Genomic DNA, 14,136 nt, shown 5'->3' with positions numbered 1-14,136 from the left:
TTAAAGCAAGGGTAAGTGACATAATCTTGAATATCACCAATTTCATCAATATGAGCCCACTTCTTATGCCCAGTTTACTGGCCAACAAGCTAATTATTTCACCAATGAAAACCCATTTCTTCGCAGACTTAGTAGGGCATACCTGTAATCCCAATGACTCAGTAGGCTGAAGCAGGAGGATGGCAAGTTTGAGGCCAGCCTCAGCAATGTGGTAAGACCCTTTTTCAAAGTAAAAAGGTCTGGGAGTACTGGGGCTGTAGCTCAGTGGCAGAGAACTTGCCAAGCATGTGTGAGGCACTGAGTTGCTAAGCACCTCACTGTTGCTGAGGCTGGCTTTGAACTCGCAATCCTCCTGCCTCCACCTCCCTGCTGGGATTGCAGGCTTGCACCACCTCGCCTAGCTATTTATGTTATTTTGAGACAGGTACTTGCAAAATTACCCAGGCTGTCCTGGAACTTGCAATCTCCTGCCTCAGGCTCCTGAGTAACTGGGATTATGGAAGTGTGCCACCACACCAGGCTGTAACCCTCAACACAACACACTGCTCTTCACCCTCTTATTCTGTCTTTGCTGGCAGTAAATTATAGACCTCATCATATCCTAGAATATGATCAAAGAGATTGGCATATCTAAAGAAGCAATGTGGCCATCAAAAGAGAAGAAATCTAGAAACATAACAAGACAGGGAGGCCAGGCTGCCAGAGTCCATCCAAATATTGTTTGGAAAATAGATAACATTGGTCAAAAAGAGAACATCAAAAAATAATGGCCTCAATCGGTCACTGTGGGGCACACCTATAATCCCAGTGGCTCAGGAGACTAAGGCAGTAGAATCCCAAATTCAAAGCCAGCCTCAGCAAAAAGCAAGGTGCTAGGCAACTGAATGAGACTCTGTTTCTAAGTAAAATACAAATAGGGCTAGGGATGTGGCTCAGTGGTCGAGTGCCTCTAAATTCAATCCCCAGTACCCCCGCCCCCACAAAAAATGGCCTCAACTAATTAGAACAATTTAAAAAATAAAAAGAAAAATAGTCATGGCCTCATTTGCAAAGGTATCCCTAGTGTCAGGGTGGGGGATCTGTTTATACTAATTGAATGCCTTTGATCAGTAAAATTTGTTTTGATTTTGTACTTATCAATCTGTACATTACCATCAGGCTCCCTGTGTGGATTTGATCATAGAAAATGTAGAGATGAGTGTGTTTATTTTGTGAGACAGTTACATTGATCATTGTTTTGTTGTTGTTGTTGTTGTTGTTTATTTGTTTGTTGTTTTTGTTTTTGTTTCTTTGGTACTGGGAATTGAACCCAGGGACACTTAACCACTGGGCCACATCCCCAGACCTTTTTATTTGTTATTTTGAGACAGGGTCTTACTAAGTTAGAGCCTCACTAAGTTGCTGAGGCTGGCCTTGAACTTGTGATCCTCCTGCCTCAGCCTCAGTTTCTTAGACCCTGGGACCCTGGGATGCTGGGATTACAGGTGTGTACTGGCTACATTGCTCTTTGTTACTAAAGGAACATTTTGACTTTATATTTCAGGCCTGAGTGCTTGGGTAATGAACACCTGCTCTTGGGAGACAGCATAACCTGAATTTCTCCTCTAAGAAGCCCCACAGGCCCCCAAAGTACCCTATGTTATGCATACTGAGCATACTGTACTTCTTGTACCAAGCCAATCCCACTCCTCAATACAGTGGCTTGTCTAATTGACTCTGTCCCCAGCCATGTGGTAAACAAAGTGAGGACTGGAATACAGGTGCTTAGCGAAATGCCAGGCACAGAGAAAGCTCTGTGAAAGAAGAAAGATCCACCAAAGAGATAAAATGCACTGGTAATCTGTTTTCTGAGTCTGTTCAGGTGAAGACCAAACCCTCAATTCCCCAAGGTGATATCCCTTCCTGTAACCTCTTGAAGAACCTCCTGGAAGTGAAGTTGAGAGCAGGCTATGCCCTGCCCTGAGTTACTCCATGATGAATAGAACAGCAGTTATCAGACTGTGCCTAGCTCTGAGTTATTTCATTCTGTGAAGCACTAATCTGCCATGAGTTATTCCATTTTGAGTACAAGTACCAAGGTTGAATGGCTCTATACCTTGTTTTTGCAAGTAAACAACCACCATCTGCACAGCACAACCATAAGGCTCACATTGATAAATTAATTGTGCGCTTACCAAATTAAATCAGAAGCACGTGGCTGCATGGGTGTGTTGGTCCATGTCAGAGAAACCAGGCTGGTGGTGGGTTTAGCAACCTCTCTGGATGTTCCTCCCTCATCTGAAACCCGTAAGAAGAGAAGCACCCCAAGACTTTACAGAGACACACCAACCTGTCATCAGACTATCCTGTGAAGGAGGTCATCAGACCATGCTGTGAAGGGAGTTGAAAAGGGATGAACCTCTGAACTCTTCCAACTCTCTGTCTCCCCATTCTAGCCTAGAATAAATTCTGAGCTCTGACAACTGCACATCCTGAACAAGTTCTTTGGTTCTTATTTTGTATGTGTGGTTCTGGGGACTGAACCCAGGGCGCTTTACCATTGAGCTACATCCCCAGCCCTTTTTTGAGCAAGAGTCTTCCTAAATTGCAGAGGCTGGCCTGGAACTCTATGCTCTTGCCTCAGCCTCCAGAGTCCCTGAGATTACAGACCTGCTCCACAGCACCAGCATTTGGCAGGTTCTAAACCCTCATCTGACCACCTGCAGAGACTCTTTTGCATTTCTATCTGCTCTCCCCAGGGCTCTCCAATCAACCTTCAGAATCCCTCAGGCTGCCTTAACCCTTTCTTAGCCTTTCTATAATATATATACATAAATGTATAATATAAATAACAAACATATTATTTATAAATAATGTTAAGATATTATTTATATATAATAAATATATAAATATAAATGCATATATTACAGAAAGGCTAAGAAAGGGTTAATATATAATATGTATATATAGATATGCAAATATAAACTTATGTAAAGCAGGACCTGTGACTTGAGTATTATAGATATTAGTAGTTAAGACTGAAATAAAAGAACTTATGATTGCCCAGTTTATGATATACCAGTACTCAAGTGATTTACAGCTGATGAAAGTGATACAGTTTGTAAATTTATTGTTAATTGATTAATCAATTCTGACATTGTGGAAAGACAAAAGTGTTTGGTCTGTGTTAATGTCATAGCTTGCTCAGGACAGATGGACCTCTGCAACACTGTGCAGCCTGCAGACCAAGATTAACCCAGGATAAACTTAGTGGAATCAGAGTTTTAGTTCATCAATTAAAGTTTTACTGAGCGTTGGGGACATGGCTCAGGGGTTTAGCTTGCACAAGGTCCTTGGGACCATAAAAACAGAACATTTACTGAGCACTTACTGAGCATTTTATTAAAAATGGAGCATATAACTGGATGTGATAATGCATGCCTGTAATCCCAGCTACAGGGGAGATTGAAGCAGGAGGATGCCAAGTTCAAAGCCAATCTCAGCAACTTGGCAAGACCCTGTCTCAAAATAAAAAAATAAAATTAAAAAAAGGCTGGGGATATGGCCTAGTGGTTAAAAGGCCCTGGGTTGTATCCTCAGTACCAAAAAAAAAAAAAAAAGAAAAAGAAAAAAAAGTTGAATTTTATTTTTGTTATGTTATACTATTGGGGTTGTAGATAATGAAAGGACTATTAGGCTTTTCATACAACAAAGAGCTTATTGTTTGATTACCCAATGTTATTTTTCCTTGCTAACCCTATTTTTACTCCTTATAGGAATTTGGCCAATTGCTATAGATGTCCACATTTCTGGCAGACATGGAAAGATTTAGAAAATGATTGTACTTTATGCACAGATTACTTAGGCATATTGATTGCAGGCTGTGGAATACACTCCTAGATTGGCATACATTGGAGTGTATGCTCTAACAGGAAGAAAACATCTAAAAACTCTTTTCAAGTACAAATACTGGTACAAAGAAATATATATATATATATATATATATATATATATATATATATATATATATATGATTTTAAAAAAAGAGAAAACATTCACTGCAAAAATGCAAATACCACACATATAGAGGGCTAGGGATGCAGTTCAGTGATACTTGCCTAGCATGCACAAGGCCTTGGTTTTGAGTCTCAACACTGAAAAAAAAGAAGAAGAAGCCGGTACAGTGGTGAATGCCTGTAATCCCAGCCTCTTAGGAGGCCAAGGCAGGAAGATCACAAATTTGAGGCCAGCCTCAGAAATTTAGTGAGTCCCTAAACAATTTATTGAGACCCTGTCTCAAAATTTAAAAAATATAAAAAGGGGCTGAGGGATTGTGCTCATCCGTTAAGTGCCCCTGTGTTCAATCCCTGGTACCAAAAACAAAAAGTGAAAAGTAAAAATACTCCATATATATTGCATATTTCAGAGTATTGGCATTGATTAATTTTGTTCTGGTTAATTCCCTCAAGCCTTGGCTATAATCACCAACATTTGAGGAAATGGAAACTATATTTGTATATAAAGACTATGACAGGGTGGCACAAATGTGTAATCCCAGTGACTTGGGAGACTGAAGCAGGAGGATCACAATTCTTAAAAAATTTTTCCTTTAGTTGTAGATGGAAAGAATACCTTTATTTTATTTACTTATTGAAATGTGGTGGTGCTAAGGAGGTGAACCCAGAGCCTCACACAAGCTAGGTAAGCACTCTACCACTAAATAAAAGCCTCAGTCCAGAAGGATCATAATTTTGAGGCCAGCCCCTGGACAATTCAGTGAGACCTGTCTCAAAAATAAAAAAGTGAAAAGAACTGGGACTATAACTCACTGGTGGAACACCACTGAGTTCAATCCCCAATATTGTATAATGATAATAATAATTTTAAAAAATAAAAATAAAGATGTGGAAAAGAAATACACAAAATATTTTAGACTTTATTGAAAATCACAATATAGAACATCCAAGTTTTCCTTGACAAAATATTTCCGACTTGAAATATTATCCTTCTTCAGTTTCTTTCTACAGTGGTCTGAGAACAATTTCAAATTATCCTTAGATAACAAAATACAGACTCCAGGGCCTGCCAGGTACAGGAGAGCATGCCTGTAACCTTAGGAACTCTGGAGGCTGAGGCAGGAGAAACCCAAGTTCAAGTCTGAGACCAGCCTCAGCAACTTAGTGAGTCCCTTCCTCAAAATAAAAAAGGGGCTGGGGAAGTAGCTCAGTGGTAAAGTGCCTCTGGTTCAATCCCCTGTACTGAAAAATAAAACAACAACAACAAAAAAACAGATTCCAGGGCCTTTTCCAAGATCTCATTTGGAAAGAACTGGCATCTTTTTTTAATATTTATTTTTAGTCGTAGTTGGATATAATACCTTTGTTTTATTTGTTTATTTTTATGTGGTGCTGAGGCTCGAACCCAGGGCCTCGCCCATGCTAGGGGAGTACTTTACCGCTGAGCCACAACCCCAGCCCAGAAAGAACTGGCATCTTGAGGGCTATTTTTTTCTTTCCATCAATGAATACAATATATATCTTTCCATTTATTTAGGTGCTTTTTAATGTCTCCGTACATTGCATATATATGTTTTGTCAGATTTATTCCTAGAAACACATTTTTTTCTGGTAGATAAAATGATACAGGCAGGCATGGTGGTGCATGCCTGTAATCTCAGGGACTCAGGAGGTTGAGGCAGGAGAATCACAAGTTCAAAGCCAGCCTCAGAACTTTAGCAGGCCCTAAGCAATTTATCGAGGCCTTGTCTCAAAATAAAAATAAAAACGGGGCTGAGATGTGGCTCAGTGGTTTAAGCGCTGGGATTTAATCAGGGTTAAATCCCTGGTTATAAATAAATAAATAAATAAATAAATAAATAAATAAATAAAATAAAATAAAATAAAATAAAATAAAATAAAATGATAAAATGACGGCTAGGGATGTAGCTCAGTGCTAGAGCACTTACCTAGCATGTGAAAGGCCCTGGGTTCCAACCTTAGCACCAAAAAAATTAAAGTGAATATATTAGAATGAAATATTTAAGACATACAAAAACTCATAAAGCAAATATAATGAATAACTCTCTATAGGAGATGCATCAGTCAAGGTCCTGTCAAAGGACAATGACAGGGGCTGAGGTTGAGGTTCAGTGGTGGAGCACATGTGAGGCATTGGGTTTGATCCTCAGCACCACATAAAAATAAATAAATAAATAAAGTTAAGAAAAAAAAGTACAAAACAAAACAAAAACAAACAAAAAGGGACAAATTTTTACAGATAATATTTAGTTCAAAAAAATTGCACGATGCCTATAATCCCAGGGACTCAGGAGGCTGAGGCAGGAGAATCACCAGTTTGAAGCCAGCCCCAGCAACTTAGCAAGACTGTAACTTAGTGAGACTCTGACTTAAAATAAAAAATAAATAAATAACAACAAACTGGGATGTAGCTCAGTAGTAAAAGTGCCCCTGTGTTCAATCCCCAGTACCAAAGAAAAGAAAGGACTGGGAATGTAGTTCAAGGTAGAGTGCCCCTGGGTTCAATCCCCAGTAGTGGGAAAAAATTAACTTATATATTGAAAAGGCAAACAGGAACACTAAAATAGCAATTGCTGGAAACAATTATCATCTTGAGGACTGGAGGAAAAATGAAGAGAAGTTGCAATGATTCAGACAGACAAGCTTGAAGGAGGAACCTGTCTGGGACCCAGACCTCTGAGAACAAGGTACTGTCAACTCTGGGGTCTCTGAGGACAGTAGGAGATTGGGGGAAAGCTGCAAATGGGAATCCACTGCCACCACAGAAACTAACTATGGATAGCTGAAGACAATTACTGAGTTGTGCTGAGGAAACCCAGAAACAAGTTCCATGTCCCTCTTCCTGCCTTCCTGTCTCTCTCTAGTGTCTCATAATAGCGGAACCTAAACTGGTAGCTGCTAACAAAGAGAGGAAGACAGTCCCTGTCCTGGCTTCACAGGCAGAGCATGGAGAACAACAGCTAGCCTTTGAGGCTGAGACAGAAGCTTCCTGACCAGCACCTTCTATTCTAGTCAGAGGAGGTCCCAGAATCTTCTCAGTCCAGGCCAGGCTTTAGTGTCAGTGGCTGGATCATGAAGTAATCTAGGGGGAAGTTCTAGTCCCTAGCAGGTTCTCTCTCTCTCTCTCTCTCTCTCTCTCTCTCTCTCTCTCATATTTTTTTAGTTTTCAGGAGACCTTCATTTTATTTATTTATGTATCTATCTATCTTTTTATTTATTTATATGTTGGTGCTGAGGATTGAACCCAGTGCCTCACCTGTGCAAAGCAAGTGCTCTACCACTGAGCTATAGCCCCAGCCCCCCAGAAGAGGTTTCTGAATGGCCCAAGTGAGAAAGGGACATATTTAAAATGTCACCATTGGCTGGGTGCAGTGGTGCACTCCTGTAATCCCAGCAGGACTGGAAGCTGAGACAGGAGTATCGAGAGTTCAAAACCAGCCTCAGCAACAGTGGGGCACTAAGCAATTCAGTGAGACCCTGTCTCTAAATAAAATACAAAATTGGGCTGAGGATGTGGCTCAGTGATGGAGTGTCCCTGAGTTCAATCCCCAGTACCCCCCACTAAATGAATAAATAAAATGTCAGCATCAATGCTGTTTCTTTTTTTTTTTTTTTAATTTTTTTAAGAGAGAGAGAGAGAGAATTTTAATATTTATTTTTTAGTTCACAACATCTTTGTTTGTATGTGGTGCTGAGGATCGAACCTGGGCTGCATGCATGCCAGGCGAGCGTGCTACCGTTTGAGCCACATCCCCAGCCCCAATGCTGTTTCTTTTAACTTTCTTTTTCAGAGTGTGTGTGTGTGTGTGTGTGTGTGCGCGCACGTGCGCGCACGCGCGTGTGTATGTGTGCGTGTGCATGCACTGGGGATGGAACCCAGGGTTTTGTGCATGTTCTGTCGCTGGGCAACATCACATTCCACCAATGTTATTTCAAAGAATAATTTCATAATATTATCCAATATCCAGTTCATTTTAAAATTTACCCTATTATCTCAAGAATATCTAGAGTATATACATATGTATTTATTTATGATTTTAGATATATACTTATATATGAAATATACTTATATATGAAATCATATCCAGTTTTAAATTTATTGAGTTGGAATTCATATAACACAAAACTAACCATTTTACAGTGAACAATTCGGTGGCATTTAGTACATTCAGAATGTGTCACTACCACCTCTGTCTAGTTCCAAAACATTTCCATCATTCCAAAATAAAACTCATTAAGCAGTTTCTTCCACTCCCCCTCCCCCCAGCCCCTGGCAACCACCAATCATCATTCTGTCTCTATGGATTTACCTATTCTGAATATTTCATATAAATGGAATCATGCAATATGTGACCTTTTGTGTCTGGCTTCTTTCACTCAGCATAATGTTATGGAGATATACAGAGATAATATCATTAATATTGGAAAGGCAGTTAGCAGTGACAGTGACATTTATTATTCCCAATATTATTAAACCTTCTTTCTCTTCTGTCTTGTCCAGTCCTTCCTTGATTCACTGAGGCTAATTTTGGCTTCTGTTCATTAATTCATTTCTGCCATCATTTTTATTTTCTTCTGTCTACTTGTTTTTATCTATCACAAAATTGCCTCACTAGCTGGTCGCGGTGGCATATGCCTATAATCCCAGTGACTCATGGAGGCTGAAGTAGTATGATCACAAGTTCAAGGCCAGTCTCGGCAATTTAGCCCGGCCCTCAGCAATTTAGCAAAACTCTGTCTCAAAAAATAAAAGGGGTTGGGATGTGGCTCGATAGTAAATCACCCCTGTGTTCAATCCCCAGTGCCAGAAATAAATGAACAAAATCAACCAAACCAAAAAACAAAACAAAAAAAAAAACTGCCTTTCTGATGTTTCATATTATAAAAGTAATCTATTCTAAATGAAAACCTCTCAGATAGATATAAAAAGTCAAAAATGATCACCTAACCCACAAAGGCAGTCATTATTAACACTTTCTGGTATTACCTTGCAGTTTTGTTTGCTACATACACCAATGGATAGCATGTGTGCATAAATAGACATTTTTAATCTTTTCTTGTGTTAAAGTTTACCATTTCATTTTATTTTAAAAAAAAATTTGGTACTGGAAATTGAACCCAGAGGGACTTCATGACTAAGCCACATCCCCAGTCCTTTTTATTTTTTGAGACAGAGTCATTAAATTGATTAGGGCCTCCCTTAGTTTCTGTCGCTGGTCTCAAATTTGTGATCCTCCTGCCTCAGCTTCTGGAGTCTCTGGGATTACAGGCATGTACCACCACTCCTGGAAAATTTATCATTTTAACCACTTAGAATTAGAATATTGCAACATGGCTTTCCCCATAATCCAAGATAGTTGGGAGGTTGAGGCAGGAGTATATCAAGTTCAAAGCCAACCTCAGCATTTAGCGAGACCCTCAGCCACTTAGTGAAATTCTAGCTCTAAATAAAAAGTAAAAAGCACTGGAGATGTAGGTCAGTGGTAAAGCACCTCTGGGTTCAATCTTTGGTACCAATAAAAAAATAAAAGTGGCCGAGTGCCTGTAATCCCAGCGACTCAGGAGGCTGAGATAGGAGAATTGTGAGTTCAAAGCCTTATGGCTGGGGTTGTGGCTCAGCAGTAGAGCATTCACCTCCCATGTGTGAGGCCCTGGGTTCGATCCTCAGCACCACATAAAAATAAATAAAATAAGTGTATTCTGTCCAACTATAACTAAAAAATAAATATTTTTTAAGAAAGCCAGCCTTAGCAAAAGTGAGACCTCTAAATAAAATACAAAATAGGGCTGGGGATGTGGCTCAGTGGTTGAGTACCCTTGAGTTCAATCCCTAGTACCAAAATAAATAAATGAAAATAAAAAGGACTGGGGATGTAGCTCAGTACCCTCAGGTTCAATGCCCTCCCTGTACCAAAATAAATAGCTGGGCACAGTGGCCAGTCCTGAAATCCCAGCTATTTAGCCAGATTGTATTTCAAAACAAAATAAATAAATAAATAAATAAACTCTGGTGTGCACACCTCTAATTCCAGGGACTGAGGAGGCTGAGGCAGGAGGATCAAAAGTTCCAGGCCAGCCTCAGCAATTTAGTGAGGGTCTAAGCAAGACCCTGTCTTAAAATAAAAAATAAAAAAGGAGGGGGCTGCAGTTGTAGCTCCATGGTAGAGTGCTTGCCTAGCATGTGTGAGGCACTGGCTTCAATCCTTAGCACCCCATAAAAACAAATAAATAAATAAATAAATGGTAGTGTGTCCATTTACAACAAAATTTTTTTAAATAAATAAAAAGGGCTGGGGATGTGGCTCAATGGTAAAGCAGTCTTGGGTTTAATCCCCAGTTCCAAAAAAATTTTTTAAATAAATATAATAAAAAGAGTTGGTTGTAAAGTTGTACAGTGCTTGCCTGGCATGTACAAGACTCTAGGCTCAATCCCCAGTACCACCAGAAAAAAAAATCAGATTATCACAATTTTCCAACCCTCAGCCCCCATGAATGAATGAATATGGAGCTGAGCAACAAAGTACCTGCTAGCATTCAAACAGGGAAATCAACTGCCATTTTACGTCTACAGATGGAGGAATTGTAGAGTCTAGCCTTGGACTACCGCTCACCTGTGCTTGTGCAGAAGCAATCAAAACTGAGTTGGGGGGCGCTGGGGTTGTGGCTCAGTGGTAGAGTGCTCGCCTAGCATTTTTGAGGCACTGAGTTGGATCCTTAGCAACACATAAATGTGAAATAAAGATGTTTAAAAAAAAGTGGGTTGGGGCTGGGCGCAGTGGTGCATGCCTATAATCCTAGTGGCTTGGGAGGCTGAGGCAGGAGGATTTTGAGTTCAAAGTCAGGCTCAGCAATTTAGTAAGGCACTAAGCAAGTCAGTTAAACCCTGTCTCTATATAAAATACAAAAAAAAAAAAGGGCTGGGGATGTGGCTCAGTGGTCAAGTGCCCCTGAGTTCAATTCCCAGTACCCCAAACTCCTGCAAAAAATACTGACTTGGTCAGGGTACAGTGGCCCATACCTATAATCTCAATGGCTCTAGAGGCTGAGGCAGGAGGATTGTAATAAAAGCCAGCCTCAGCAATTTAGCAACACCCTAAACAACTTAGCAAGACCCTGTCTCTAAATAAAATACAAAAAAAAGGGCTGGGATGTGGCTCAGTGGTAGAGCACCTCTGGGTTCAATTCCTGGTAACCACCCCCCACCCAAAAAAAAAAAGAAAGAGAAAAGGAAAACACAAGGAAGTGAGACTGTATAGATCAGGGTAGCCTTTGTGGAAAGGGAGGGAGCTCTGAGTGGGACAGACTTTGCAAGTGTGGGAATTCTGGGGATGACTGAGAAAGTTGTATTTTTCAAGACTGTGGCTAGAAGTCAGGTGGGCTCTACTACTGAATCACATTTTCAGGGTTTTTTTGTTGTTGTTGTTTTGGTTTTTTGCTGTCAGGATTGATCTCAGGGCCTTGCCCATGAAAGTATATTTCTAATTTTTATTACTTTGATGCTGGGGATTGAACCCAGGGCACTTTACCACTGAGCCACATCCCCAGTTCTATTTATTTCTTTGAGTCAGGGTGTCCTAAATTGCTGAGGGTTCCGCTGAATTGTAGAGACTGGCTTTGAACTTGTGGATCCTCCTGCCTAAACCCAGAGCTGCTGGGATTACAGGTGTGCACCATCACACCCTGGTAGAGACTTCTAGTTTTCAACTCTGAGATCAGTTCCTTAGTAAATAAAAAACTTCCAAAATATTACTTGGACACATGGATGTCCTGAATAAGACTATATTTCCCATTCTTCCCTGGCTGGAGCTGTATTAACTAAGTGGCAAAGTCCTGGCCAAGGGGAGGCAAATGGAAGTATAGTGACTGCTTCCTCCTTACAGGACAGCAGATGGTGCCATTTGCCTCTTGGGCATTTCCTCCATTTTGCTGCTGGGTAGGCAGATAAATAGCACCCTTAGGGAGCTGAGGACTAGAAGGCACCAGAATCCCTAGTTACTTCTTGGAGCAGCCCAATCAGGCCTGCTGCACCATCCTCTGGACTTTATTAATGTGTGATGGAATAAGCATCCACTTTAGACCACTGTCATGTTAGATTTTCTGTCACATACCATCAAACTTATTCTGAAATCATAGAAAACTATTCATATAGTCAGGCATCCTGGTGCATGCCTATAATCCCAGCAATGTGGGAGACTGAGGCAGAAGAATTCCGAATTTGAGGCCAGCCTCAGCAATTACCAGGGCCCAAAGCAATTTAGCAAGACACTGTCTGAAAATAAAAGCAAAACAAACTAACAAATAAAAACAAAAAAGAAAGAAAGAAAGCAATGAGGAAAAAGCTCTGATGCTTTTATGTTGGCCCTCACATCATACCCATGTGTGTACACACACACACACACACACACACACACTTCACCCTTGCTGTGATTCTTTTCTTTTTTTTTTTTTAATTACTTTTATTTGGTGCAAGGATTGAACCCAGGGTCTTGCACATGCAATCTACCACTGAGTTACATCCCAAACCCACACATTATTCCTGTGTCAATATTATCCACAACTTAGTCATATAGTGTCTTATGTATACATTCTTTTTCTTATTTAACTAGTGTATGTATGTGTGGTGCTGGAGAAGGAACCCAGGGCTTCATGCATGCTAGGCAACTGCTCTGCCACTGAGCTACATCCCCAGCCCAAGAATATACAGTTTAAAATAAGGCCAGACGTGGTGGTGCATGCCTGTAATCTCAGCGATTTGGGAAACTGATCACAAATTCCAGGCCAGTCTCAGCAATTTAGTGAGGAGCCCCAAGCAACTTGGCAAAACCCTGTCTCAAAAAATAAAAAGGGGCTGGGTGCAGTGGTGCAAGCCTGTAATCCCAGCGGCTTGGGAGACTGAGACAGAAGGATTTCAAGTTCAAAACCAGCCTCAGCAATGTCGAGGTGCTAAGCAACTCAGTAGGACCCTGTCTCTAAATAAAATACAAAATAGGGCTTGGGATGTGGCTCAGTGGTTGAGTGCCCCTGAGTCCCTGAGTTCAATCTCCAGTACCAAAAAAAAAAAAAAAAAAAAAGATATAACTGCTGTTAACATTTTGGTGTAAGCCTTCCACATCTGTTTTTCTATGCATATACATGCCCAACACATGCATATATACATGTGCATATTTGGAGGAATAATATAATTAAGTATAATAATATTAAATATTTTCATAACTTGCCTTTTATATTTAATTCAACATTATGTGATGAATCTTCTCATGTCAAAAGAAGAGCTTCATCTTTTCATCTTTTTTGTGTTTTGGTTGTGGGCATTGAACCAGGGGTCCTGTGCATGCTAAGCACATGCTCTGCCACTTAATGACACCCCCAGCCCCAGAGACCCATCGTTTTAAGCGCTCAACAAAATCCCTTATTCAAAAGAAATCACAAGCAGGCCTGTGCAACAAAACAAATCGACTCAGTTGCCCAGATAGACTCAGAACTAGGCCTTTCCCTTCCCCATAGGTCTCAGGCTTGCTGGGAGCTACAGCGTTAATCTGAAGGGCAATGACTCAGCTTCTCATTTGCATAACCATGGAGCACTGCATGCAATTGATTTTCAAGTTAAAAGCTGTATGTTTCTTTTAATGTATTATTTTGAAGAATGAGACCTTTCTTTACATATGCCTCAAAGAACTGCTCAAGCATTTGAGCTGGGATTCACCCTCAGTGTGCCAGTAGCCATCACCTGGCACTTGTCTTTCCAGAAGCATAGATTTTTCTTTCTTTTCTTTTTTTCTGTTGCCAATTATTGCAGGTTTTTGTGGAAATGAATAAAAATTTGAGAGCCTTCTTTTTGGAGGGTTTATCTTTTCATTATTTTATGTCCCTGTTAGTTTTTTTTCTTTTTGTTTTCCTTGGTCTCTGATACAGTTTCTCCTATTTTTTTCCTAGCTATGTGGTATCACAGGTTGATGGTAATTTTCTCTTTTGGTTAAATTTTTCACGTAGCTTAGTTTACCCTGTATTTAAATTTTATGTAGGTGGGATCATTCTGTCTTACTTTTTCTGCTTAACCTTTTATTTGTGAGTCTTAGGTTCATTCACATCATTGTGTGTAGCTGGGGTTTTTTTTGTTGTT

This window comes from Callospermophilus lateralis, chromosome X (assembly GCF_048772815.1).
Source record: "Callospermophilus lateralis isolate mCalLat2 chromosome X, mCalLat2.hap1, whole genome shotgun sequence".
Lineage (NCBI taxonomy): Eukaryota > Metazoa > Chordata > Mammalia > Rodentia > Sciuridae > Callospermophilus > Callospermophilus lateralis.
This window is presented reverse-complemented; position numbering follows the sequence as displayed.